The sequence below is a fragment of the Tasmannia lanceolata genome, unplaced genomic scaffold (genome assembly GCF_043159265.1).
Source record: "Tasmannia lanceolata isolate RefF3 unplaced genomic scaffold, GAP_Taslan_0.1 ptg000012l, whole genome shotgun sequence".
NCBI classification, from domain to species: domain Eukaryota; kingdom Viridiplantae; phylum Streptophyta; class Magnoliopsida; order Canellales; family Winteraceae; genus Tasmannia; species Tasmannia lanceolata.
This window is the reverse complement of record NW_027518689.1, coordinates 27,943,486-27,970,593: the sequence shown is the minus strand read 5'-3', so window position 1 is coordinate 27,970,593 and position 27,108 is coordinate 27,943,486. Positions and strand designations below refer to the sequence as shown.

Genomic DNA, 27,108 nt, shown 5'->3' with positions numbered 1-27,108 from the left:
TACCCTCGGAGGGTCCATCAAATCCAGAAGAAGGTCCTGAAGTTCAAAGGCATGGGTTTTCAGCTACAAAGAAGGGGTTATTAGTACCTAAGGGGGGCTTCTGAAGGGCAATAGAGGGGACCTATGGATGGTATTAGAGAAGGGATTATGGGCCCTCAAATGTGGTAGGAGAAGTACCCTCGGAGGGTCCATCAAATCCAGAAGAAGGTCCTCAAGGTGAAAGGCATGGGTTTTCAGCTACAAAGAAGGGGTTATTAGTACCTAAGGGGGGCTTCTCAAGGCCAACAAAGGGGACCTATGGATGGTATTAGAGAAGGGATTATGGGCACTCAAATGGGGTAGGAGAAGTACCCTTGGAGGGTGCAGCAAATCCAAAGCTGGTGCTCAAGTTGAAAGGCATGGGTTTTCAGCTACAAAGAAGGTGTTATTAGTACCTAAGGGGGGCTTCTCAACGGCAACAGAGGGGACCTATGGATGGTATTAGAGAAGGGATTATGGGCCCTCAAATGGGGTAGGAGAAGTACCCTTGGAGGGTGCAGCAAATCCAAAGATGGTGCTCAAGTTGAAAGGCATGGGTTTTCAGTTACAAAGAAGGGGTTATTAGTACCTAAGGGGGGCTTCTCAAGGGAAACCGAGGGGAGCTATGGATGGTATTAGAGAAGGGATTATGGGCCCTCAAATGGGGTAGAAGAAGTACCCTCGGAGGGTCCATCAAATCCAGAAGAAGGACCTGAAGTTCAAAGGCATGGGTTTTCAGCTACAAAAAAGGGGTTATTAGTACCTAAGGGAGGCTTCTCAAGGGCAACAGTGGGGAGCTATGCATGGTATTAGAGAAGGGATTATGGGCCCTCAAATGGGGAAGAAGAAGTACCCTCGGAGGGTCCATCAAATCCAGAAGAAGGTCCTGAAGTTCAAAGGCATGGGTTTTCAGCTACAAAGAAGGGGTTATTAGTACCTAAGGGGGGCTTCTCAAGGCCAAAAGAGGGGACCTATGGATGGTATTAGAGAAGGGATTATGGGCCTTCAAATGGGGTAGAAGAAGTACCCTCGGAGGGTCCATCAAATCCAGAAGAAGGTCCTGAAGTTCAAAGGCATGGGTTTTCAGCTACAAAGAAGGGGTTATTAGTACCTAAGGGGGGCTTCTGAAGGGCAATAGAGGGGACCTATGGATGGTATTAGAGAAGGGATTATGGGCCCTCAAATGGGGTAGGAGAAGTACCCTCGGAGGGTCCATCAAATCCAGAAGAAGGTCCTCAAGGTGAAAGGCATGGGTTTTCAGCTACAAAGAAGGGGTTATTAGTACCTAAGGGGGGCTTCTCAAGGCCAACAAAGGGGACCTATGGATGGTATTAGAGAAGGGATTATGGGCACTCAAATGGGGTAGGAGAAGTACCCTTGGAGGGTTAAGCAAATCCAAAGATGGTGCTCAAGTTGAAAGGCATGGGTTTTCAGCTACAAAGAAGGGGTTATTAGTACCTAAGGGGGGCTTCTCAACGGCAACAGAGGGGACCTATGGATGGTATTAGAGAAGGGATTATGGGCCCTCAAATGGGGTAGGAGAAGTACCCTTGGAGGGTGCAGCAAATCCAAAGATGGTGCTCAAGTTGAAAGATATGGGTTTTCAGTTACAAAGAAGGGGTTATTAGTACCTAAGGGGGGCTTCTCAAGGGCAACCGAGGGGAGCTATGGATGGTATTAGAGAAGGGATTATGGGCCCTCAAATGGGGTAGAAGAAGTACCCTCGGAGGGTCCATCAAATCCAGAAGAAGGACCTGAAGTTCAAAGGCATGGGTTTTCAGCTACAAAAAAGGGGTTATTAGTACCTAAGGGAGGCTTCTCAAGGGCAACAGTGGGGAGCTATGCATGGTATTAGAGAAGGGATTATGGGCTCTCAAATGGGGTAGAAGAAGTACCCTCGGAGGGTCCATCAAATCCAGAAGAAGGTCCTGAAGTTCAAAGGCATGGGTTTTCACCTACAAAGAAGGGGTTATTAGTACCTAAGGGGGCCTTCTCAAGGCCAATAGAGGGGACCTATGGATGGTATTAGAGAAGGGATTATGGGCCCTCAAATGGGGTAGAAGAAGTACCCTCGGAGGGTCCATCAAATCCAGAAGAAGGTCCTGAAGTTCAAAGGCATGGGTTTTCAGCTACAAAGAAGGGGTTATTACTACCTAAGGGGGGCTTCTGAAGGGCAATAGAGGGGACCTATGGATGGTATTAGAGAAGGGATTATGGGCCCTCAAATGGGGTAGGAGAAGTACCCTCGGAGGGTCCATCAAATCCAGAAGAAGGTCCTCAAGGTGAAAGGCATGGGTTTTCAGCTACAAAGAAGGGGTTATTAGTACCTAAGGGGGGCTTCTCAAGGCCAACAAAGGGGACCTATGGATGGTATTAGAGAAGGGATTATGGGCACTCAAATGGGGTAGGAGAAGTACCCTTGGAGGGTGCAGCAAATCCAAAGATGGTGCTCAAGTTGAAAGGCATGGGTTTTCAGCTACAAAGAAGGGGTTATTAGTACCTAAGGGGGGCTTCTTAAGGGCAACCGAGGGGAGCTATGGATGGTATTAGAGAAGGGATTATGGGCTCTCAAATGAGGTAGAAGAAGTACCCTCGGAGGGTCCATCAAATTCAGAAGAAGGACCTGAAGTTCAAAGGCATGGGTTTTCAGCTACAAAAAAGGGGTTATTAGTACCTAAGGGAGGCTTCTCAAGGGCAACAGTGGGGAGCTATGCATGGTATTAGAGAAGGGATTATGGGCCCTCAAATGGGGTAGAAGAAGTACCCTCGGAGGGTCCATCAAATCCAGAAGAAGGTCCTGAAGTTCAAAGGCATGGGTTTTCAGCTACAAAGAAGGGGTTATTAGTACCTAAGGGGGGCTTCTGAAGGGCAATAGAGGGGACCTATGGATGGTATTAGAGAAGGGATTATGGGCCCTCAAATGTGGTAGGAGAAGTACCCTCGGAGGGTCCATCAAATCCAGAAGAAGGTCCTCAAGGTGAAAGGCATGGGTTTTCAGCTACAAAGAAGGGGTTATTAGTACCTAAGGGGGGCTTCTCAAGGCCAACAAAGGGGACCTATGGATGGTATTAGAGAAGGGATTATGGGCACTCAAATGGGGTAAGAGAAGTACCCTTGGAGGGTGCAGCAAATCCAAAGATGGTGCTCAAGTTGAAAGGCATGGGTTTTCAGCTACAAAGAAGGGGTTATTAGTACCTAAGGGGGGCTTCTCAACGGCAACAGAGGGGACCTATGGATGGTATTAGAGAAGGGATTATGGGCCCTCAAATGGGGTAGGAGAAGTACCCTTGGAGGGTGCAGCAAATCCAAAGATGGTGCTCAAGTTGAAAGGCATGGGTTTTCAGTTACAAAGAAGGGGTTATTAGTACCTAAGGGGGGCTTCTCAAGGGAAACCGAGGGGAGCTATGGATGGTATTAGAGAAGGGATTATGGGCCCTCAAATGGGGTAGAAGAAGTACCCTCGGAGGGTCCATCAAATCCAGAAGAAGGACCTGAAGTTCAAAGGCATGGGTTTTCAGCTACAAAAAAGGGGTTATTAGTACCTAAGGGAGGCTTCTCAAGGGCAACAGTGGGGAGCTATGCATGGTATTAGAGAAGGGATTATGTGCCCTCAAATGGGGAAGAAGAAGTACCCTCGGAGGGTCCATCAAATCCAGAAGAAGGTCCTGAAGTTCAAAGGCATGGGTTTTCAGCTACAAAGAAGGGGTTATTAGTACCTAAGGGGGGCTTCTCAAGGCCAAAAGAGGGGACCTATGGATGGTATTAGAGAAGGGATTATGGGCCTTCAAATGGGGTAGAAGAAGTACCCTCGGAGGGTCCATCAAATCCAGAAGAAGGTCCTGAAGTTCAAAGGCATGGGTTTTCAGCTACAAAGAAGGGGTTATTAGTACCTAAGGGGGGCTTCTGAAGGGCAATAGAGGGGACCTATGGATGGTATTAGAGAAGGGATTATGGGCCCTCAAATGGGGTAGGAGAAGTACCCTCGGAGGGTCCATCAAATCCAGAAGAAGGTCCTCAAGGTGAAAGGCATGGGTTTTCAGCTACAAAGAAGGGGTTATTAGTACCTAAGGGGGGCTTCTCAAGGCCAACAAAGGGGACCTATGGATGGTATTAGAGAAGGGATTATGGGCACTCAAATGGGGTAGGAGAAGTACCCTTGGAGGGTGCAGCAAATCAAAAGATGGTGCTCAAGTTTAAAGGCATGGGTTTTCAGCTACAAAGAAGGGGTTATTAGTACCTAAGGGGGGCTTCTCAACGGCAACAGAGGGGACCTATGGATGGTATTAGAGAAGGGATTATGGGCCGTCAAATGGGGTACGAGAAGTACCCTTGGAGGGTGCAGTAAATCCAAAGATGGTGCTCAAGTTGGAAGGCATGGGTTTTCAGTTACAAAGAAAGGGGTTATTACTACCTAAGGGGGGCTTCTCAAGGGCAACCGAGGGGAGCTATGCATGGTATTAGAGAAGGGATTATGGGCACTCAAATGGGGTAGAATAAGTACCCATGGAGGGTCCATCAAATCCAGAAGATAGTCCTGAAGTTGAAAGTCATGGGTTTTCAGCTACAAAAAAGGGGTTATTAGTACGTAAGGGGGGCTTCTCAAGGGCAATAGAGGGGAGCTATGCATGGTATTAGAGAAGGGATTATGGGCCCTCAAATGGGGTAGAAGAAGTACCCTCGGAGGGTCCATCAAATCCAGAAGAAGGTCCTGAAGTTCAAAGGCATGGGTTTTCAGCTACAAAGAAGGAGTTATTAGTACCTAAGGGGGGCTTCTCAAGGGCAATAGAGGGGACCTATGGATGGTATTAGAGAAGGGATTATGGGCCCTCAAATGGGGTAGGAGAAGTACCCTCGGAGGGTCCATCAAATCCAGAAGAAGGTCCTGAAGTTCAAAGGCATGGGTTTTCAGCTACAAAGAAGGGGTTATTAGTACCTAAGGGGGGCTTCTGAAGGGCAATAGAGGGGACCTATGGATGGTATTAGAGAAGGGATTATGGGCCTTCAAATGGGGTAGAAGAAGTACCCTCGGAGGGTCCATCAAATCCAGAAGAAGGTCCTGAAGTTCAAAGGCATGGGTTTTCAGCTACAAAGAAGGGGTTATTAGTACCTAAGGGGGGCTTCTGAAGGGCAATAGAGGGGACCTATGGATGGTATTAGAGAAGGGATTATGGTCCCTCAAATGGGGAAGAAGAAGTACCCTCGGAGGGTCCATCAAATCCAGAAGAAGGTCCTGAAGTTCAAAGGCATGGGTTTTCAGCTACAAAGAAGGGGTTATTAGTACCTAAGGGGGGCTTCTCAAGGCCAAAAGAGGGGACCTATGGATGGTATTAGAGAAGGGATTATGGGCCTTCAAATGGGGTAGAAGAAGTACCCTCGGAGGGTCCATCAAATCCAGAAGAAGGTCCTGAAGTTCAAAGGCATGGGTTTTCAGCTACAAAGAAGGGGTTATTAGTACCTAAGGGGGGCTTCTGAAGGGCAATAGAGGGGACCTATGGATGGTATTAGAGAAGGGATTATGGGCCCTCAAATGGGGTAGGAGAAGTACCCTCGGAGGGTCCATCAAATCCAGAAGAAGGTCCTCAAGGTGAAAGGCATGGGTTTTCAGCTACAAAGAAGGGGTTATTAGTACCTAAGGGGGGCTTCTCAAGGCCAACAAAGGGGACCTATGGATGGTATTAGAGAAGGGATTATGGGCACTCAAATGGGGTAGGAGAAGTACCCTTGGAGGGTGCAGCAAATCCAAAGATGGTGCTCAAGTTGAAAGGCATGGGTTTTCAGCTACAAAGAAGGGGTTATTATTACCTAAGGGGGGCTTCTCAACGGCAACAGAGGAGACCTATGGATGGTATTAGAGAAGGGATTATGGGCCCTCAAATGGGGTAGGAGAAGTACCCTTGGAGGGTGCAGCAAATCCAAAGATGGTGCTCAAGTTGAAGGGCATGGGTTTTCAGTTACAAAGAATAGGTTATTAGTACCTAAGGGGGGCTTCTCAAGGGCAACCGAGGGGAGCTATGGATGGTATTAGAGAAGGGATTATGGGCCCTCAAATGGGGTAGAAGAAGTACCCTCGGAGGGTCCATCAAATCCAGAAGAAGGACCTGAAGTTCAAAGGCATGGGTTTTCAGCTACAAAAAAGGGGTTATTAGTACCTAAGGGAGGCTTCTCAAGGGCAACAGTGGGGAGCTATGCATGGTATTAGAGAAGGGATTATGGGCCCTCAAATGGGGTAGAAGAAGTACCCTCGGAGGGTCCATCAAATCCAGAAGAAGGTCCTGAAGTTCAAAGGCATGAGTTTTCAGCTACAAAGAAGGGGTTATTAGTACCTAAGGGGGGCTTCTCAAGGCCAATAGAGGGGACCTATGGATGGTATTAGAGAAGGGATTATGGGCCCTCAAATGGGGTAGAAGAAGTACCCTCGGAGGGTCCATCAAATCCAGAAGAAGGTCCTGAAGTTCAAAGGCATGGGTTTTCAGCTACAAAGTAGGGGTTATTAGTACCTAAGGGGGGCTTCTGAAGGGCAATAGAGGGGACCTATGGATGGTATTAGAGAAGGGATTATGGGCCCTCAAATGGGGTAGGAGAAGTACCCTCGGAGGGTTCATCAAATCCAGAAGAAGGTCCTGAAGTTCAAAGGCATGGGTTTTCAGCTACAAAGAAGGGGTTATTAGTACCTAAGGGGGGCTTCTTAAGGGCAACCGAGGGGAGCTATGGATGGTATTAGAGAAGGGATTATGGGCCCTCAAATGAGGTAGAAGAAGTACCCTCGGAGGGTCCATCAAATTCAGAAGAAGGACCTGAAGTTCAAAGGCATGGGTTTTCAGCTACAAAAAAGGGGTTATTAGTACCTAAGGGAGGCTTCTCAAGGGCAACAGTGGGGAGCTATGCATGGTATTAGAGAATGGATTATGGGCCCTCAAATGGGGTAGAAGAAGTACCCTCGGAGGGTCCATCAAATCCAGAAGAAGGTCCTGAAGTTCAAAGGCATGGGTTTTCAGCTACAAAGAAGGGGTTATTAGTACCTAAGGGGGGCTTCTGAAGGGCAATAGAGGGGACCTATGGATGGTATTAGAGAAGGGATTATGGGCCCTCAAATGTGGTAGGAGAAGTACCCTCGGAGGGTCCATCAAATCCAGAAGAAGGTCCTCAAGGTGAAAGGCATGGGTTTTCAGCTACAAAGAAGGGGTTATTAGTACCTAAGGGGGGCTTCTCAAGGCCAACAAAGGGGACCTATGGATGGTATTAGAGAAGGGATTATGGGCACTCAAATGGGGTAGGAGAAGTACCCTTGGAGGGTGCAGCAAATCCAAAGATGGTGCTCAAGTTGAAAGGCATGGGTTTTCAGCTACAAAGAAGGGGTTATTAGTACCTAAGGGGGGCTTCTCAACGGCAACAGAGGGGACCTATGGATGGTATTAGAGAAGGGATTATGGGCCCTCAAATGGGGTAGGAGAAGTACCCTTGGAGGGTGCAGCAAATCCAAAGATGGTGCTCAAGTTGAAAGGCATGGGTTTTCAGTTACAAAGAAGGGGTTATTAGTACCTAAGGGGGGCTTCTCAAGGGAAACCGAGGGGAGCTATGGATGGTATTAGAGAAGGGATTATGGGCCCTCAAATGGGGTAGAAGAAGTACCCTCGGAGGGTCCATCAAATCCAGAAGAAGGACCTGAAGTTCAAAGGCATGGGTTTTCAGCTACAAAAAAGGGGTTATTAGTACCTAAGGGAGGCTTCTCAAGGGCAACAGTGGGGAGCTATGCATGGTATTAGAGAAGGGATTATGGGCCCTCAAATGGGGAAGAAGAAGTACCCTCGGAGGGTCCATCAAATCCAGAAGAAGGTCCTGAAGTTCAAAGGCATGGGTTTTCAGCTACAAAGAAGGGGTTATTAGTACCTAAGGGGGGCTTCTCAAGGCCAAAAGAGGGGACCTATGGATGGTATTAGAGAAGGGATTATGGGCCTTCAAATGGGGTAGAAGAAGTACCCTCGGAGGGTCCATCAAATCCAGAAGAAGGTCCTGAAGTTCAAAGGCATGGGTTTTCAGCTACAAAGAAGGGGTTATTAGTACCTAAGGGGGGCTTCTGAAGGGCAATAGAGGGGACCTATGGATGGTATTAGAGAAGGGATTATGGGCCCTCAAATGGGGTAGGAGAAGTACCCTCGGAGGGTCCATCAAATCCAGAAGAAGGTCCTCAAGGTGAAAGGCATGGGTTTTCAGCTACAAAGAAGGGGTTATTAGTACCTAAGGGGGGCTTCTCAAGGCCAACAAAGGGGACCTATGGATGGTATTAGAGAAGGGATTATGGGCACTCAAATGGGGTAGGAGAAGTACCCTTGGAGGGTGCAGCAAATCAAAAGATGGTGCTCAAGTTTAAAGGCATGGGTTTTCAGCTACAAAGAAGGGGTTATTAGTACCTAAGGGGGGCTTCTCAACGGCAACAGAGGGGACCTATGGATGGTATTAGAGAAGGGATTATGGGCCGTCAAATGGGGTACGAGAAGTACCCTTGGAGGGTGCAGTAAATCCAAAGATGGTGCTCAAGTTGGAAGGCATGGGTTTTCAGTTACAAAGAAAGGGGTTATTACTACCTAAGGGGGGCTTCTCAAGGGCAACCGAGGGGAGCTATGCATGGTATTAGAGAAGGGATTATGGGCACTCAAATGGGGTAGAATAAGTACCCATGGAGGGTCCATCAAATCCAGAAGATAGTCCTGAAGTTGAAAGTCATGGGTTTTCAGCTACAAAAAAGGGGTTATTAGTACGTAAGGGGGGCTTCTCAAGGGCAATAGAGGGGAGCTATGCATGGTATTAGAGAAGGGATTATGGGCCCTCAAATGGGGTAGAAGAAGTACCCTCGGAGGGTCCATCAAATCCAGAAGAAGGTCCTGAAGTTCAAAGGCATGGGTTTTCAGCTACAAAGAAGGAGTTATTAGTACCTAAGGGGGGCTTCTCAAGGGCAATAGAGGGGACCTATGGATGGTATTAGAGAAGGGATTATGGGCCCTCAAATGGGGTAGGAGAAGTACCCTCGGAGGGTCCATCAAATCCAGAAGAAGGTCCTGAAGTTCAAAGGCATGGGTTTTCAGCTACAAAGAAGGGGTTATTAGTACCTAAGGGGGGCTTCTGAAGGGCAATAGAGGGGACCTATGGATGGTATTAGAGAAGGGATTATGGGCCTTCAAATGGGGTAGAAGAAGTACCCTCGGAGGGTCCATCAAATCCAGAAGAAGGTCCTGAAGTTCAAAGGCATGGGTTTTCAGCTACAAAGAAGGGGTTATTAGTACCTAAGGGAGGCTTCTGAAGGGCAATAGAGGGGACCTATGGATGGTATTAGAGAAGGGATTATGGGCCCTCAAATGGGGAAGAAGAAGTACCCTCGGAGGGTCCATCAAATCCAGAAGAAGGTCCTGAAGTTCAAAGGCATGGGTTTTCAGCTACAAAGAAGGGGTTATTAGTACCTAAGGGGGGCTTCTCAAGGCCAAAAGAGGGGACCTATGGATGGTATTAGAGAATGGATTATGGGCCTTCAAATGGGGTAGAAGAAGTACCCTCGGAGGGTCCATCAAATCCAGAAGAAGGTCTTGAAGTTCAAAGGCATGGGTTTTCAGCTACAAAGAAGGGGTTATTAGTACCTAAGGGGGGCTTCTGAAGGGCAATAGAGGGGACCTATGGATGGTATTAGAGAAGGGATTATGGGCCCTCAAATGGGGTAGGAGAAGTACCCTCGGAGGGTCCATCAAATCCAGAAGAAGGTCCTCAAGGTGAAAGGCATGGGTTTTCAGCTACAAAGAAGGGGTTATTAGTACCTAAGGGGGGCTTCTCAAGGCCAACAAAGGGGACCTATGGATGGTATTAGAGAAGGGATTATGGGCACTCAAATGGGGTAAGAGAAGTACCCTTGGAGGGTGCAGCAAATCCAAAGATGGTGCTCAAGTTGAAAGGCATGGGTTTTCAGCTACAAAGAAGGGGTTATTATTACCTAAGGGGGGCTTCTCAACGGCAACAGAGGAGACCTATGGATGGTATTAGAGAAGGGATTATGGGCCCTCAAATGGGGTAGGAGAAGTACCCTTGGAGGGTGCAGCAAATCCAAAGATGGTGCTCAAGTTGAAGGGCATGGGTTTTCAATTACAAAGAATAGGTTATTAGTACCTAAGGGGGGCTTCTCAAGGGCAACCGAGGGGAGCTATGGATGGTATTAGAGAAGGGATTATGGGCCCTCAAATGGGGTAGAAGAAGTACCCTCGGAGGGTCCATCAAATCCAGAAGAAGGACCTGAAGTTCAAAGGCATGGGTTTTCAGCTACAAAAAAGGGGTTATTAGTACCTAAGGGAGGCTTCTCAAGGGCAACAGTGGGGAGCTATGCATGGTATTAGAGAAGGGATTATGGGCCCTCAAATGGGGTAGAAGAAGTACCCTCGGAGGGTCCATCAAATCCAGAAGAAGGTCCTGAAGTTCAAAGGCATGAGTTTTCAGCTACAAAGAAGGGGTTATTAGTACCTAAGGGGGGCTTCTCAAGGCCAATAGAGGGGACCTATGGATGGTATTAGAGAAGGGATTATGGGCCCTCAAATGGGGTAGAAGAAGTACCCTCGGAGGGTCCATCAAATCCAGAAGAAGGTCCTGAAGTTCAAAGGCATGGGTTTTCAGCTACAAAGTAGGGGTTATTAGTACCTAAGGGGGGCTTCTGAAGGGCAATAGAGGGGACCTATGGATGGTATTAGAGAAGGGATTATGGGCCCTCAAATGGGGTAGGAGAAGTACCCTCGGAGGGTTCATCAAATCCAGAAGAAGGTCCTCAAGGTGAAAGGCATGGGTTTTCAGCTACAAAGAAGGGGTTATTAGTACCTAAAGGGGGCTTCTCAAGGCCAACAAAGGGGACCTATGGATGGTATTAGAGAAGGGATTATGGGCACTCCAATGGGGTAGGAGAAGTACCCTTGGAGGGTGCAGCAAATCCAAAGATGGTGCTCAAGTTGAAAGGCATGGGTTTTTAGCTACAAAGAAGGGGTTATTAGTACCTAAGGGGGGCTTCTCAAGGGCAACCGAGGGGAGCTATGGATGGTATTAGAGAAGGGATTATGGGCCCTCAAATGGGGTAGAAGAAGTACCCTCGGAGGGTCCATCAAATCCAGAAGAAGGACCTGAAGTTCAAAGGCATGGGTTTTCAGCTACAAAAAGGGGTTATTAGTACCTAAGGGAGGCTTCTCAAGGGCAACAGTGGGGAGCTATGCATGGTATTAGAGAAGGGATTATGGGCCCTCAAATGGGGTCGAAGAAGTACCCTCGGAGGGTCCATCAAATCTAGAAGAAGGTCCTGAAGTTCAAAGGCATGGGTTTTCAGCTACAAAGAAGGGGTTATTAGTACGTAAGGGGGGCTTCTGAAGGGCAATAGAGGGGACCTATGGATGGTATTAGAGAAGGGATTATGGGCCCTCAAATGGGGTAGGAGAAGTACCCTCGGAGGGTCCATCAAATCCAGAAGAAGGTCCTCAAGGTGAAAGGCATGGGTTTTCAGCTACAAAGAAGGGGTTATTAGTACCTAAGGGGGGCTTCTCAAGGCCAACAAAGGGGACCTATGGATGGTATTAGAGAAGGGATTATGGGCACTCAAATGGGGTAGGAGAAGTACCCTTGGAGGGTGAAGCAAATCCAAAGATGGTGCTCAAGTTGAAAGGCATGGGTTTTCAGCTACAAAGAAGGGGTTATTAGTACCTAAGGGGGGCTTCTCAACGGCAACAGAGGGGACCTATGGATGGTATTAGAGAAGGGATTATGGGCCCTCAAATGGGGTAGGAGAAGTACCCTTGGAGGGTGCAGCAAATCCAAAGATGGTGCTCAAGTTGAAAGGCATGGGTTTTCAGTTACAAAGAAGGGGTTATTAGTACCTAAGGGGGGCTTCTCAAGGGCAACCGAGGGGAGCTATGGATGGTATTAGAGAAGGGATTATGGGCCCTCAAATGGGGTAGAAGAAGTACCCTCGGAGGGTCCATCAAATCCAGAAGAAGGACCTGAAGTTCAAAGGCATGGGTTTTCAGCTACAAAAAAGGGGTTATTAGTACCTAAGGGAGGCTTCTCAAGGGCAACAGTGGGGAGCTATGCATGGTATTAGAGAAGGGATTATGGGCTCTCAAATGGGGTAGAAGAAGTACCCTCGGAGGGTCCATCAAATCCAGAAGAAGGTCCTGAAGTTCAAAGGCATGGGTTTTCAGCTACAAAGAAGGGGTTATTAGTACCTAAGGGGGCCTTCTCAAGGCCAATAGAGGGGACCTATGGATGGTATTAGAGAAGGGATTATGGGCCCTCAAATGGGGTAGAAGAAGTACCCTCGGAGGGTCCATCAAATCCAGAAGAAGGTCCTGAAGTTCAAAGGCATGGGTTTTCAGCTACAAAGAAGGGGTTATTACTACCTAAGGGGGGCTTCTGAAGGGCAATAGAGGGGACCTATGGATGGTATTAGAGAAGGGATTATGGGCCCTCAAATGGGGTAGGAGAAGTACCCTCGGAGGGTCCATCAAATCCAGAAGAAGGTCCTCAAGGTGAAAGGCATGGGTTTTCAGCTACAAAGAAGGGGTTATTAGTACCTAAGGGGGGCTTCTCAAGGCCAACAAAGGGGACCTATGGATGGTATTAGAGAAGGGATTATGGGCACTCAAATGGGGTAGGAGAAGTACCCTTGGAGGGTGCAGCAAATCCAAAGATGGTGCTCAAGTTGAAAGGCATGGGTTTTCAGCTACAAAGAAGGGGTTATTAGTACCTAAGGGGGGCTTCTTAAGGGCAACCTGTAGACACCCACATTTTGCCTTACTTTAACCAACAATAACCTAATATATTGATCCGTAGAATTTCATTGGTAAAGTATGCATCCTCAAATTTTTTGAAAAAAACAAAATGATAAAGAGATGTACCTGGTGAGATGATTAGATCCGAAAAATTGAAAAATACCCTGATTGGTGAATTTAGTGTGTTAAATCCATGTGAGAACCCCCTCTATCATTGATTTATATGTTTTAGGTCATTAATATCTTGATCTGACTTTACGGATCATCAATCGGGACAAAATAAGCTAGGGTCACTTCATAGCCCGGACCCTGATTCCATTCCGAGACCCGATTTCCGTAAATCGTTAGATCAATGGCAGATCTTGACCTGGGTCTAACCATTCAAAATCACCTAACCTCTCCTCTCATCCTAACCATCCAAACCTCACCTAACCTCACCTAACCTCTCCTCTCATCCTAACCATCCAAACCTCACCTAACCTCACCTAACCTCACCTAACCACCTAACCTCACCTAACCTTACCTAACCTCACCTAACCTCACCTAACCTCACCTAACCTCCTATCCCATTCTCCTATAAATACCCTCTCATCCCACCATCCAAGAAAGGGAGGAAGAAGAGAAGAAAAAAAAGAACCCCTCTCTTAGAAAATTCATCCCTCTCCCTCATCTCTTCAAGGGTTCGGCCATCCTTGCCGGATCGGGTGATTTTATACGTTGGGTGATATATATCAAAAGCGGTCATTATCAAGCAAGGAATCATCTTCAAGGAATTAACATCAAAGAAAAATCAAACACAAAGTGGGTTTTCAAAGAGGTAGGCATTTATTTCAATTTTATGTAGGGTCTGTTTTCATGCATATCTTTTACTTTAAAAGAAAAACCATGTTAGGAAGCATCTAGGATCAATCTTTACTCATATTCTTCTTGATGGTAGACTTTGAAGTTATACATGTTTCCCTCTTCTCTTAACCCATCTGATCTTCATTTTTATTTTTCCCTAATGGTTCACACCCTGGTTCCCCCTGGTTAGCCTCTGGTTAGCTCCTGGTTGCACCCAGGTTCGCTGCTGGTTGCACCCAGGTTCGATACTGGTTGCACCCTGGTTCCCTGCTGGTTCGCACCCTGGTTCCCTGCTGGTTCGCACTCTGGTTCCCTACTAATTCGCACCCTGGTTCGCACCCTGGCCAGCCCCTGGTTGTACTCTGGTTCGTACCCTGGTTCACACCCTGGTTCCCCCTGGTTAGCCTCTGGTTAGACCCTGGTTGCACCCAGGTTCGTTGCTGGTTGCACCCAGGTTCGATACTGGTTCGCACCCTGGTTCCCTGCTGGTTCGCACTCTGGTTAGACCCTGGTTGCACCCAGGTTCGCTGCTGGTTGCACCCAGGTTCCCTGCTGGTTGCACCCTGGTTCCCCTGCTGGTTCGCACCCTGGTTCCCTGCTGGTTCGCACCCTGGTGCACCCTGGTCCGCACCCTGGTTTGTACCCTGCTTCCTCCTGGTTAGACCATGGCTAGTCTCGGGTTTGCTCCTAACTTAGACCCAACTCACTAAACCCCATACCCATAAGCCTTAAACCCTATAACCGAGTCACATCAACCCAAGCCATACCTTTGTCCACTCACTGAGGCACACCATTTATCCATAAATCTGGTTACATTAAATCTAACCCAGCCAGGCCACCTGCAGCTTAAGTCAAATCGCCCCAATACAATCCAACCAAGTGGGATCCCAACCCAGCTCAACTGAGTCAACTCTAGCCAACCTCCCTAGTCGAGTTGACCCAACTCTCTAGTCGAGTATGCTCAACCTCTTTAACCGATTGGACTCTCCCCTTAGTTGACTCAATCCAATTCCTTAATCAACCCATCCCAATGCAACCGAGTCGCATTCGACCAAGTGGCGGCCTTCCATGTCACAACCGAGCCATTCCCCTATTCTACTAATGCCCGTTTACACCTAATAGAACTTCCTCCCTTTTGCCTAACCAAGTCATATCCCAACACAATCTGAGTCGCATGTCTGAATCCATTTGGCCGAATCTCATAAGCCCGCCCATTTTGAATTCCCAAAATTCAAACCCTTGATGATTCCTATATGCTCAATTCTTTGATGCAAATTCCCAATTCCAAAATCCCATTGCTAAATCAATGTTTCTGAATCTCAAGTCCAATGCTCAAATACAAACCCGATTCCTGATCCAAATACCAATTCTGTTTTCCAAAATCCAAGTAACCTCCCCAGCGGAACTACGTGTGGCTTGATCCCCATCGCGGGGTACGTAGGCAATTTGGCACTCCCAAGTTCAGTCGCACCTTTCTCTATCTTTCTCATTCCCTCACACTATTTCATCATCTCTTCCATCCCTTTTTTCACTAACCTCAAGAACTGAAATCGATTCACCTCGTGTCTCTCGGAACCGTTGGATTACGGTTTCCGTCGTAAGGACCCTTAGAGCCCAATTTAGGAACACCGGTGTCGTGTCGTGTCCTAAGTTTTAGGGAGTCTTAGGTTTTAGGGAGTCCTAGAGTTAGGAGTCCAGCCTCATCACGGACGTTTGCTATGTATAGCAGCCGTGCCATAGGTCTAGTTACACTAGTCACCCAATCTTTCCCTAGGACAAGCCTAGTAAACTAGGATGTAGGCAAACCTGCATTAGTCTAAGGGACCATTTGCATTTAGATGAGAATCATATAGCATCTTAGATGAAATCTTAAGATAATAAAATCCTCAACTTGAATTAAATAACTTCTCCTAAAACTGTTGAAACAGTCAATCCCGTCTAGGTCGGTGTCCTAGTTGAGTTAGGCATAAGTAGCTTAGCTTAGGTGCACCGAACTACGTCGACTCTGATCCCAGTGAGGCTTGGGTACGTAGGCAGCTTGGATGTCTGATGGCATACCACCCGCGAGTCGGCACCACAAACAAATTGTGGTGTTTTGTATATTAATTTTCTTGTAAATGCTTAATCAAATCACTTAGGACTTTCCATGAAATTAGAATTTTAGGAGAACTTTCACTTAGATTGAATCCAGACAAATTAATAAATCAAGATACACATTTAGGATTCACATTGAAATTAGATCATAGGATGCATGTCACTTAGTTCGCACATTAACATAGAGTTGAATGAGCCATTTAAAATAAATTTAAAAGAGTTAGCTTTTGGAATCGAAGACCGATTATCGGGCAAGAATGGTGCATGTGGTGGATAACTCCCCATACCTTCCATTCTCGTAACCAGGTAGCGAGTCTAGATTTCTGGTTAATTACGGGTCCTAGATCCCACATCTAGGTGGCGACTCTGTCAGTCTCTTTCGTGTGGAATTCGGATTGCCTTAGTGATCCCAAGTTCACAGGAAAGATTAATTCAAATCAATAATAAAATGCACACGCCAATCGCGTGGATACGAGAGACCAAGAGAGAGAGAGCGGCGGCTCGCGCCCCACACCCCTCTCGCGGGATCAGGGTACCACAGTCTGGCGACTCTGCTGGGGATCACCTAACTTCATTAAAATTCCAAAAGATAATTCATTTGAATTTAATTTAACCGGCTCATAAGAACTCTATCTCTTGTATACTTGTCAGATTAGTTTGTCTTGTTTTATTTTCTCATCACATTTTACTCAAACTTAATCTAACAAAACCTGAAGGCATCATAGATCGCGCGAACTTATTGCACACACTTACATCACTTGCATCTAAACCCTTGCATCTCACGTGCACACACGTCCTATTTTAGGAACCCGGAGTGTTATCTAGCATGGTTGACTGGGATTTCATCACCTGGTGCCTCTGTGCTAGAGAAGCATTCCACCCTTAGCCTGGTACCTTTATGGTACGTAAACGGATCTCTTGTTCACGTACTGATACGCCGGACACTGGTACAGTATATCGAGCAGGGATTCGTGCTAAGGGAACTCTTGGCCTTACCCCTAGATTAACCCACACATGCATGTAGTATACGAACACATGTGCATCACGTGTGTGAGCCTAGTTTAGGATATCCTACCCATTGGTGTTTAGATTAGGCCGTGGTCCATCTTCCAATGGTCACGATCGGTCCTTATATACACGAACAAAGTCATGAGTCGAGATTCTCTCTCCACTCCGATAGATTAGGATTAAGGTTGATGCCTTCAGGTAACACTGATAAAATGTGAAAAAAAAAAATTCCCTTTGAGTTAGGATATAAATCCCATCATTTCCAAAGATCTCATAGGATTAGTCATTCATGATCTATCCGTTGAAAGCAATCTTATGCTATCTCATCTAATCTTTTGATCGTGCGTCTTTCGTTCTTCTGTCATACGATTCGATCGTATCTTCATGCCATCCCCTAACTGGCAGATGCAGAATCTCACAATCTTTCGATTATGCGTTCTCATGATCTGATCATGCCTGGTCCAGATAATCCAATCTTGCTTGTACCCCTGGTCTGTTCCTCCTCTAGGGGCTACCTTTTTCAAGATTATTTTGCTAAGTCCTTCAGAGTTCACTCTCAGAATCCTTGAGCTAGGGGCATTTCCCTATGCGAATCAGTCATCATTGTCCAAAATTGAAAGTATCAGCCATGATGATGTTCAGAACGAACCAGCCTTCGCCGAGCCTTCAACGCCAAACAGTTGCAGCAGTTAAAGTTTTAGTCACTTACTATTTTATGTTGAGTCAGTCATCATGGTCAGTATAATTGTTGAGTCCGGTCTTACAGTTAAAGGTCAATGCCTAGTCCAGGCAAGTTATCTTCTGTTTCCCTTTCTTATTTAGAGTTGTGAATCCTGAGCATGTTCAGGATAGGTCGTCTGATGTAATAGCTTTTCTTTAAATAAAATTTCAGTCAGTTCCAAAAAGTTCACTTGTGTCTGTTCTTAAGTGTGCTTCTGATCTTAAAATAAGACTCCCTCTTCAAATGAGGACAAAATTGACGAAACTCCACTTGAGTCACAGCAATTACTTGAACGAGAGGAGGAGCGCCAATCCCAACCTTTCAAAGATGAAATTGAAATGATAAACACTGGCACTGAAACTTTGATTCAGTGAATGCCGATTGAAAATACATTACCCTCTAAAGAGTGTGAAGAATTGATAAAATTATTTCAAGAATAAGAAGATTGTCTAGAAAAGCTACAACCGATACCAGGGGCAAGACATAGATGGAAAGCTCAAAGAAAATGAAGAAAGTGAGAAGATATATGCTATACAAGGGGCATAGAGTGGAAACAACTTTCATATTTCCAATCAATGACCTTGGTTCTCAAATTCATAGCAAAAAGCCAACAAATTCAAGATGAAAAGTTCAAGAGCAAACAATGAAAAATGATCATCAGATATCGAGAGTACGAATCCATAGATGGAGGATGTCAAAGAACAAGTTTCGCTCTATGAAAGTCGAAAGCACACTTTAGAATCTTGGAAGAAGAAGATCCATTATCTCTTACCTGGAAATGCCGTCAAACTCCGTAAAAAAAAAAAAAAACAAAACAAAACAAAAAAGAAAAAAATAATCAGTACCAGACGGACTCTAGCCAATCTGAACATCGGAAGGCCCCCTTTGGCCGAATAAATCCCAAAATCAGAACCAATGTCAAAAGAATACCGGTTTGCAAACCCTTCGAGCCTGAATACAATTTTCTTGAAAACCCATCAAACCAGGGGCATTTCCCCGAACTACGCGAGACCTGATCCCTACACTGGGGTACGTAGGCAGCTCGGTTAAACCGAGTTCGGACGATTCAAAGAAAAAAAGAAAAGAAATTCAATCGTTTCAGAAAAAAAGAAGAGGGACAAGTTCCAACAGAAGAGAAGTCAATCATTCCAGAAAGAACGAAAAAAAGGAAAAATCAATTAACCTTCAAACAATTTATCTTCAAACTAGGGGCATTCGCCCTGAATTACACACGACCTGATTCCTACATGGGGATATGTAGGCAACCTGTTCATAGGTTCGGTCGAAATCTTTGTCGAGCCTTAAGCCATTCTTTGTAAAGCCATATCCTACCTATGAAGTCCTCCCGATGTTCAGAACTAATGATCTAGGTCTCGAGACACGATAAGAAAAAAAATGATGAATAAGAAAAAGAACAGAGTTTGAAGATCTGCTAGACTGAAAACCTGAAAAGGCGGTTTAGGCAAAATTTAAGATCATTCCCCTGCTAAGTTGAAAACCCGAAAGGACGGCTTAGGCAAAAGCTAAGGGGACAGCCTGCTGAATCGAAAACCTAGAAAGGCGATTCAGGCAAAAGTTAAGGCTAGCACGGTCCGCCAAGTTAAAAACCCCAAAAAGGTGACTTGGTCACGGTAAGAGAATCATTATAAGAAGGCCACATCCGATATCAAGACTGAAGATTAACTGAAGTTCAAACAAATTCAAGTAACATCCTCAAAACTGGGGGCATTGAAGCTAAGCAATCTTAGGGGTCGTAATTAAATCCTTGAGGCATTACTGTTTTAAGGAAAAGGTCCAGTGTTTACCAATTGAAAAACTATTCCTCGGAAGGATAGACTTACCAAACAAAATATTAACTAAGTCAGAAGCATCACTGTGTCTGTCAGTGTAGTCAGTCAATCTTTGTTATTCTAAGTTCACTCATTCAGGGCTGCTCAATCCTTTGAGTAGTGCCTTTCATCTAAGTTTTCTCTTTAGAAAGAGTCAATCGTCGTTCCTATGTCCAAATGATGTAACTGTCTTGGTGAAGGAAGCCCGGCCTAGGCAGCTCCCTGCAATTATACCTGAAAGGGTTCGAGAATCTAGTCAAACAGCTACATTTCAAAGAAGATCAACTCAGAAGAGTTCAGAAGTAGAAACATCAAAAAGCCCAGCTTCCGTAAAAAGATCATACCCCAGGAAGGCACCTTAAGCTTGGAAGAGCCCCAGATGCAATGGTGGTTGAGCCAATTTCTCAGAAAGATGAACCATTAAAATTCGGAATCTCCTTCCAGTTAGTTAAATACTATCCTGGTCAAGAAATGTTTATCTAAACACCTGTCAAGAGGCAAATCCCACTTTTTCATGATTATATCCAAGAGAGCCATTGTTTTAAATTACCAATCTCAAATGTCTTGTTCAAGGTTTCAGTTATCAAAATCCCAAGAAGACAAGACCAACAGTCTCATTGAGAAAAATCTTGTTGAAGTTTCATAAAAGTGTTCCTAATCCATTCTTGTTACTAATGGTTCTTCGTTCATAAGGTTGGTCGTCTCATCATTCGCCAAAGTCTTGGTTTCCAATATCTTTATTGGGCACGATCTATAATGTCCCCGATTTCATTAAGTTCAAATCCAAAATTCATCAAATCCAATTCTACGTCAAATTCAAATTCATGAAAACCTCTAAATTCTTCGAGCCCGTTTGTGAACGGTGCCTCTTTTCTCGAGGCCATTTGTGAATGGTCTCGTCTTCTCCTTGAGCCCGTTTGTGAACGGTGTCTCATTCTCTGAGTCCATTTGTGAATGGTCTCATCTTCTCCTTGAGCCCGTTTGTGAACGGTGCCTCATTTTCTGAGTCCATTTGTGAATGGTCTCGTGTCCTCTTTGAGCCCGTTTGTGAACGGTGCCTCATTTCTCGAATCCATTTGTGAATGGTCTCGTCTTCTCCTTGAGCCCGTTTGTGAACGGTGCCTCTTTTCTTCGAGTCCATACAACTATGGTCTCTTATCCTCTTTGAACATCATACATCTATGCTGTCTCATTTTCTTGGAATCCGTACAAATACGGTATTTCATTATCTTCGAGTCCATACAACTATGGTCTCTTATACTCTCTGAACATCATACAACTATGATGTCTCATTCCCTTGGAATCCGTACAAATACGGTATTTCATTCTCTTCGAGTCCATACAACTATGGTCTCTTATCCCCTTTTGAACATCATACAACTATGATGTCCCATTCCCTTGGAATCCGTACAAATACGGTATTTCATTCTCTCCGAGTTCATACAACTATGGTCTCTTATCCCCTTTGAACATCATACAACTATGATGTCTCATTTCCTTGGAATCCGTACAAATATGGTATTTCATTCTCTTCGAGTCCATACAACTATGGTCTCTTATCCCCTTTGAACATCATACAACTATGATGTTTCATTTCCCAAAAATAAAATTAAAAAATAATAATAAAATAAATTAAAAAAAAAAAATTCTTCAAATCCAATCCCCGATTCAAAAAAATAATAATAAATCCAATCCTATGAAAAATCTCTAAATTCTTCAAGCCCGTTTGAGAACGGTGCCTCTTTTCTTCGAGACCATACAACTATGGTCTCTTATCGTCTTTGAACATCATACATCTATGATGTCTCATTTCCTTGGAATCCGTACAAATACGGTATTTCATTCTCTTCAAGTCCATACAACTATGGTCTCTTATCCCCTTTGAACATCATACAACTATGATGTCTCATTTCCTTGGAATCCGTACAAAAACGGTATTTCATTCTCTTCGAGTCCATACAACTATAGTCTCTTATCCCCTTTGAACATCATACAACTATGATGTCTCATTTCCTTGGAATCCGTACAAATACGGTATTTCATTCTCTTCGAGTCCATACAACTATGGTCTCTTATCCCCTTTGAACATCATACAACTATGATGTCTCATTTCCTTCGAATCCGTATAAATACGGTATTTCATCTTGCCCAAGCCCATTCAAAAATGATGCTGCGTTTTCATTAAGAATCTTTCAAAAGTCATCCATTATTCTCTCTGAGACCATTTGAAAATGACGTCTCATTTCCTCTGAAGCTGTTCAAAAGCGATATTCCTTTCCCTCCGAAAATCCATTTGAAAATGGTATCCCATTTCTCTCGTTGCCAGCGGCACCGCAGCGGGTTTGTTTTATTGCATTCCAATTCTAGGATTTCATCTAAGGTCTTGCATTATATTAGGTTGCATTGTGTTTAGGGGGTTCTTTGTCGATTAAAGCTACGCAAAATGGTTCTGTCATTTTGACTTTGGTATTCGATGACTACGTCGTCTCTACCAAAGAGGGGCATCTGTAGACACCCACATTTTGCCTTACTTTAACCAACAATAACCTAATATATTGATCCGTAGAATTTCATTGGTAAAGTATGCATCCTCAAATTTTTTGAAAAAAACAAAATGATAAAGAGATGTACCTGGTGAGATGATTAGATCCGAAAAATTGAAAAATACCCTGATTGGTGAATTTAGTGTGTTAAATCCATGTGAGAACCCCCTCTATCATTGATTTATATGTTTTAGGTCATTAATATCTTGATCTGACTTTACGGATCATCAATCGGGACAAAATAAGCTAGGGTCACTTCATAGCCCGGACCCTGATTCCATTCCGAGACCCGATTTCCGTAAATCGTTAGATCAATGGCAGATCTTGACCTGGGTCTAACCATTCAAAATCACCTAACCTCTCCTCTCATCCTAACCATCCAAACCTCACCTAACCTCACCTAACCTCTCCTCTCATCCTAACCATCCAAACCTCACCTAACCTCACCTAACCTCACCTAACCACCTAACCTCACCTAACCTTACCTAACCTCACCTAACCTCACCTAACCTCCTATCCCATTCTCCTATAAATACCCTCTCATCCCACCATCCAAGAAAGGGAGGAAGAAGAGAAGAAAAAAAAGAACCCCTCTCTTAGAAAATTCATCCCTCTCCCTCATCTCTTCAAGGGTTCGGCCATCCTTGCCGGATCGGGTGATTTTATACGTTGGGTGATATATATCAAAAGCGGTCATTATCAAGCAAGGAATCATCTTCAAGGAATTAACATCAAAGAAAAATCAAACACAAAGTGGGTTTTCAAAGAGGTAGGCATTTATTTCAATTTTATGTAGGGTCTGTTTTCATGCATATCTTTTACTTTAAAAGAAAAACCATGTTAGGAAGCATCTAGGATCAATCTTTACTCATATTCTTCTTGATGGTAGACTTTGAAGTTATACATGTTTCCCTCTTCTCTTAACCCATCTGATCTTCATTTTTATTTTTCCCTAATGGTTCACACCCTGGTTCCCCCTGGTTAGCCTCTGGTTAGCTCCTGGTTGCACCCAGGTTCGCTGCTGGTTGCACCCAGGTTCGATACTGGTTGCACCCTGGTTCCCTGCTGGTTCGCACCCTGGTTCCCTGCTGGTTCGCACTCTGGTTCCCTACTAATTCGCACCCTGGTTCGCACCCTGGCCAGCCCCTGGTTGTACTCTGGTTCGTACCCTGGTTCACACCCTGGTTCCCCCTGGTTAGCCTCTGGTTAGACCCTGGTTGCACCCAGGTTCGTTGCTGGTTGCACCCAGGTTCGATACTGGTTCGCACCCTGGTTCCCTGCTGGTTCGCACTCTGGTTAGACCCTGGTTGCACCCAGGTTCGCTGCTGGTTGCACCCAGGTTCCCTGCTGGTTGCACCCTGGTTCCCCTGCTGGTTCGCACCCTGGTTCCCTGCTGGTTCGCACCCTGGTGCACCCTGGTCCGCACCCTGGTTTGTACCCTGCTTCCTCCTGGTTAGACCATGGCTAGTCTCGGGTTTGCTCCTAACTTAGACCCAACTCACTAAACCCCATACCCATAAGCCTTAAACCCTATAACCGAGTCACATCAACCCAAGCCATACCTTTGTCCACTCACTGAGGCACACCATTTATCCATAAATCTGGTTACATTAAATCTAACCCAGCCAGGCCACCTGCAGCTTAAGTCAAATCGCCCCAATACAATCCAACCAAGTGGGATCCCAACCCAGCTCAACTGAGTCAACTCTAGCCAACCTCCCTAGTCGAGTTGACCCAACTCTCTAGTCGAGTATGCTCAACCTCTTTAACCGATTGGACTCTCCCCTTAGTTGACTCAATCCAATTCCTTAATCAACCCATCCCAATGCAACCGAGTCGCATTCGACCAAGTGGCGGCCTTCCATGTCACAACCGAGCCATTCCCCTATTCTACTAATGCCCGTTTACACCTAATAGAACTTCCTCCCTTTTGCCTAACAAAGTCATATCCCAACACAATCTGAGTCGCATGTCTGAATCCATTTGGCCGAATCTCATAAGCCCGCCCATTTTGAATTCCCAAAATTCAAACCCTTGATGATTCCTATATGCTCAATTCTTTGATGCAAATTCCCAATTCCAAAATCCCATTGCTAAATCAATGTTTCTGAATCTCAAGTCCAATGCTCAAATACAAACCCGATTCCTGATCCAAATACCAATTCTGTTTTCCAAAATCCAAGTAACCTCCCCAGCGGAACTACGTGTGGCTTGATCCCCATCGCGGGGTACGTAGGCAATTTGGCACTCCCAAGTTCAGTCGCACCTTTCTCTATCTTTCTCATTCCCTCACACTATTTCATCATCTCTTCCATCCCTTTTTTCACTAACCTCAAGAACTGAAATCGATTCACCTCGTGTCTCTCGGAACCGTTGGATTACGGTTTCCGTCGTAAGGACCCTTAGAGCCCAATTTAGGAACACCGGTGTCGTGTCGTGTCCTAAGTTTTAGGGAGTCTTAGGTTTTAGGGAGTCCTAGAGTTAGGAGTCCAGCCTCATCACGGACGTTTGCTATGTATAGCAACCGTGCCATAGGTCTAGTTACACTAGTCACCCAATCTTTCCCTAGGACAAGCCTAGTAAACTAGGATGTAGGCAAACCTGCATTAGTCTAAGGGACCATTTGCATTTAGATGAGAATCATATAGCATCTTAGATGAAATCTTAAGATAATAAAATCCTCAACTTGAATTAAATAACTTCTCCTAAAACTGTTGAAACAGTCAATCCCGTCTAGGTCGGTGTCCTAGTTGAGTTAGGCATAAGTAGCTTAGCTTAGGTGCACCGAACTACGTCGACTCTGATCCCAGTGAGGCTTGGGTACGTAGGCAGCTTGGATGTCTGATGGCATACCACCCGCGAGTCGGCACCACAAACAAATTGTGGTGTTTTGTATATTAATTTTCTTGTAAATGCTTAATCAAATCACTTAGGACTTTCCATGAAATTAGAATTTTAGGAGAACTTTCACTTAGATTGAATCCAGACAAATTAATAAATCAAGATACACATTTAGGATTCTGTGGGACACGATCCCGCGAGAGGGGTGGGGCGCGAGCCGCCACGCGCTCTCTCTCTTGGTCTCTCGTACCCACGCGATTGGCGTGTGCCTTTTAATGTTGATTTGAATTAATCTTTCCTGTGAACTTGGGATCACTAAGGCAATCCGAATTCCACACGAAAGAGACTGACAGAGTCGCCACCTAGATGTGGGATCTAGGACCCGTAATTAACCAGAAATCTAGACTCGCTACCTGGTTACGAGAATGGAAGGTATGGGGAGTTATCCGCCACATGCACCATTCCTGCCCGATAATCGGTCTTCGATTCCAAAAGCTAACTCTTTTAAATTTATTTTAAATGGCTCATTCAACTCTATGTTAATGTGCGAACTAAGTGACATGCATCCTATGATCTAATTTCAATGTGAATCCTAGATGTGTATCTTGATTTATTAATTTGTCTGGATTCAATCTAAGTGAAAGTTCTCCTAGAATTCTAATTTCATGGAAAACCCTAACTGATTTGATTAAGTATTTACAAGAAAATTAATATACAAAACACCACAATTTGTTTGTGGTGCCGACTCGCGGGTGGTATGCCATCAGACATCCAAGCTGCCTACGTACCCAAGCCTTACTGGGATCAGAGTCGACGTAGTTCGGTGCATTTTAAGCTAAGCTACATATGCCTAACTCAACTAGGACACCGATCTAGACGGGATTGACTGTTTCAACAGTTTTAAGAGAAGTTATTTAATTCAAGTTGAGGATTTTATTATCTTAGGATTTCATCGAAGATGCTATATGATCCTATCTAAATGCAAGTTGTCCCTTAGACTAATGCAGGTTAGCCTACATCCTAGTTTACTAGGCTTGTCCTAGGGAAAAACTGGATGACTAGTGTAACTTGACCTATGGCACGGTTGCTATACATAGCAAGCGTCCGTGATGAGGCTGGACTCCTAACTCTAGGACTCCCTAAAACTTAGGACACAACACGACACGACACCATTGTTCCTAAATTGGGCTCTAAGGGTTCTTACGACGGAAACCATAATCCAATGGTTCCGAGAGACACGAGATGAATCGAGATGATGAATAGTGTGAGGGAATGGGAAAGATAGAGAAAGGTGCGACTGAACTTGGGAGTGCCAAATTGCCTACGTACCCCGTGATGGGGATCAAGCCACACGTAGTTCCACTGGGGAGGTTGCTTGGATTTTGGAAAACAGGTTTGGTATTTGGATCAGGAATCGGGTTTGTATTTGAGCATTGGACTTGAGATTCAAAAACATTGATATAGCAATGGGATTTTGGAATTGGGAATTTGCATCAAAGAATTGAGCATATTGGAATCATCAAGGGTTTGAATTTTCGGAATTCAAAGTGGGCGGGCTTATGAGATTCGGCCAAATGGATTCAGACATGCGACTCGGATTGTGTTGGGATATGACTTGGTTGGATTGGGTTAATGGTTAGGGTCAAGTGAGTCGGGTCTAAGTTAGGAGCAAACCCGAGACTAGCCATGGTCTAACTAGGAGGAAGCAGGGTACAAACCAGGGTGCGGACCAGGGTGCACCAGGGTGCGAACCAGCAGGGAACTAGGGTGCGAACCAGCAGGGAACCAGGGTGCGAACCAGCAGGGGAACCAGGGTGCAACCAGCAGGGAACCTGGGTGCAACCAGCAGCGAACCTGGGTGCAACCAGGGTCTAACCAGAGTGCGAACCAGCAGGGAACCAGGGTGCGAACCAATATCGAACCAGGGTGCGAACCAGTAGGGAACCAGGGTGCAACCAGCAGGGAAGCAGGGTGCGAACCAGTAGGGAACCAGGGTGCGAACCAGTAGGGAACCAGGGTGCAACCAGCAGGGAACCAGGGTGCAACCAGCATCGAACCTGGGTGCAACCAGCAGCGAACCTGGGTGCAACCAGGGTCTAACCAGAGGCTAACCAGGGGGAAAACAGACCCTACATGCTTCCTAACATGGTTTTTCTTTTAAAGTAAAAGATATGCATGAAAACAGACCCTACATAGAATTGAAATAAATGCCTACCTCTTTGGAAACCCACTTTGTGTTTGATTTTTCTTTGATGGTAATTCCTTGAAGATGATTCCTTGCTTGATAATGACTGCTTTTGATATATATCACCCAACGTATAAAATCACCCGATCCGGCAAGGATGGCCGAACCCTTGAAGAGATGAGGGAGAGGGATGAATTTTCTAAGAGAGGGGTTCTTTTTCTTCTTTTCTTGGATGGTGGGATGAGAGGGT

General features: G+C 45.3%; 1 protein-coding gene and 1 long non-coding RNA gene across 2 annotated transcripts in view; one reads left to right on the top strand and one right to left on the bottom strand.

Annotated features, from left to right (window-relative positions):
* LOC143887157 (uncharacterized) overlaps window positions 1–27,108 on the bottom strand; it is a 72,753-nt gene extending 45,645 nt beyond the window's left edge. The window contains exon 1 of the mRNA XM_077391263.1: window positions 26,889–27,108. The gene's annotated coding sequence lies outside the window, so the exon portion shown is untranslated. The remainder of the gene's footprint in view (window positions 1–26,888) is intronic.
* LOC143887784 (uncharacterized) lies at window positions 12,803–17,644 on the top strand. Its single transcript, XR_013254377.1, has 2 exons — window positions 12,803–13,611; window positions 17,145–17,644. It is a non-coding gene; the product is annotated as an uncharacterized LOC143887784 (long non-coding RNA).